The sequence below is a fragment of the Haliotis cracherodii genome, unplaced genomic scaffold (assembly GCF_022045235.1).
Source record: "Haliotis cracherodii isolate W230 unplaced genomic scaffold, xgHalCrac1.p SCAF_10, whole genome shotgun sequence".
Classification (NCBI taxonomy): Eukaryota; Metazoa; Mollusca; class Gastropoda; order Lepetellida; family Haliotidae; genus Haliotis; species Haliotis cracherodii.
The window spans coordinates 15,051,672-15,054,120 of NW_027266265.1; the positions used below are offsets into that span (position 1 = coordinate 15,051,672).

The 2,449-nt window shown below is 41.7% G+C and overlaps 1 pseudogene; it reads left to right on the top strand.

Annotated features, from left to right (window-relative positions):
• Positions 1-281: 281 nt before the first annotated feature.
• Positions 282-2,449, top strand: LOC139447248 (uncharacterized; annotated as a pseudogene).

Consider the following 2,449-nt stretch of genomic DNA (forward strand, 5'->3'; position numbering starts at 1 on the left):
TCCATAGTGCTAGGTTGTTTTGGTGTTGTTGGCTACAACATTCTTCTCAACCAGGTCAACTCTTCTAATGGCTCCCTTTTCATTTCATCAAAGGCTCATCCCGGAGCTTGATTATCCTGTGGCTTATGGCTCTGTTTGCCCGCCCTACCCTCGGCACCAGCCCTGTTCAGAGACTCAACTATGGAATAGTTTTTAAGCCAACCACACAAGTCCACTTTGCAACTGAATACTGGGTCCATACCTACGAGGTCAAACTTCCCCATGTCCCAAGCATTCCCACCATGAGTGGATGCCACCAAGGCAATGGAACTTGTGCTATACTGCACCAAATTCAAATGCACCTTAATGTCATCAAAACCAGGTGTGTTTCACTGCTAAATGAAACTAGGCACAAAATCATTAAACTCATCCCTGAATCTAAGGTCCCCTCATCAAGTCGCTCCAAACGAGCAGTTCTAAGTTTTGTAGGGTCCCTTTCCAAAACATTGTTTGGTACAGCCACCATTGACGACGTCAACCTGCTTGCCAAACATATTAATGCCCTTACAAAACCGGACATAAACCTATCCAATGTCCTCAAACAACATTCTTCCCATCTCTCTTCATTTATGAAATTGGTAGACAATAGATTTAAGAATGCGCTAAAAGGTGTTTAGGCCAATCACGATGCCCGTACGTTCCCAGCCGCTGCGATCCAGAATAATGCTAGAAATATTCAAGCTACTTTTGCTTCCCTTACTTCAATTTTGATAGACCAAATTCAAAATTCAAATACTGTGGAGCATCAACTTGAAATGCTTAAATTAGACATTTTAGACTTGGCTAAAAATAAATTATCCCTTCTGCTAATTGCCCCACAAATGCTGGAACAAACTATTCATCATATTGCCTCAATTTTATCTAACAAGTATCCAAACTTTCGATTGCTCCAAACCAACCCAACATATTATCATTCTCAAGCAAGATTCATCTTTGCCCGTACGAAGGCCCATGTCTATGTATCTGTTAAATTTCCCTTATCATCCTTGCCAAAACCTTTTCAAATGTACAAGGTTATTTCTCTCCCAGTGCCTGTGAACAATACATCATCCCACTCAACTCAACTCCTCGATATTCCTCCTTACTTTGCCCTGTCCTTGGATTCCCATCATTTTCTCAGTATGGACAGTCCTCCCTTGTGCCCTGCTCTGGTGATGAATTCGTCATACACTGTCCTATAAGAATAGCTCTACAATCCTCCCCCAAACCATCATGTAGCCTTGCACTCTTTCAAAATAGTAAGAGCCTGATCAAAACTCTTTGTGATTTTCGATATGTCACCAAACCTCAGCCACCTCAGCATATCTCTATTGATACCTCAAATGTTCTCGTATATAGAACATGTTCTCTCACCTGTCCTGGTACTCATCGTATGATCCCCGGTAGTAACTTCTGTCTTATTGCTACTCCATGTTACTGTTCTCTGTCCACTGAAGATCTGCATTATCCTGCACCCTTTGGTTCTTGTCGCACTTCACAACACCAGATCTCACACCTTCACCCTGTCAACCTGTCAACATTGCTCTTCTTCAACACTTCGAGGATTCTACCCTCTCTAATATTGTTTGAGATACAACGTTCAGAAAAGCAGTTAACTTCACCATTCCAAAATTTGATATATTTTCTCATGACATTTCCAATGTTTTGGCCAATGATCGAAAGTCCCATCTCAGTCTTAAACGTGTCGCTGAAAGGGCAAGAAAAGATCAAACCATATTTCAGTCTATTACGGAACCATTGCTTGATGGTCAAATCACTTTACCAAGTTCTTGGCCTGATACAAATGCAATTATAGCCATCAGCTATGTCAGTTTTTTCAATTATTTTAGTTGTTTGGATGTTTTTCAAAGTTCGTGCACTCTCTACTGCACTATTGCTGGTTACTCGTGTGGCGCCAGTTAAAGCAGTACAGCCTCCAGTACTAAATTATAACTCACAAACCACTTCTAGTCCCAGCTTCGTTGTGTCTGATCTTGCCGACTATCATGTGTCAATCCTTCTAGGAGTGATCACACTTGCTGTGGCTTCTATTCTTCTTCTTCTCATCTATGAACGCAATCTTAGGACTCACAATGGTCTCATTCTTAAACTCACCACTGGTCCAGAATGTGTCTCTGTTCCTATTCTGTCTCTCAGTTTCTGTCCTTCCTACTGGAATATTCAACCCCCATACACAGTGGAACAGCTCCGAATCTCTGGATATTTCTTTCCCACCCTTACTGTTGAATGGCCCGCCTTTACTGTGATTAACCTCCTAACCTAAACGTCTCTCTCGGTCCCGAACACGCTTCGAGTCTCTTTCTTTACTGCCCGCAAACTCAAGAAAATGTTCAATCAACCTCTTGCTGCCTACATTCTTATGGTTCATGATGGTAGATACCAAATTTTAGATCCCTCTTGTATGTTATAG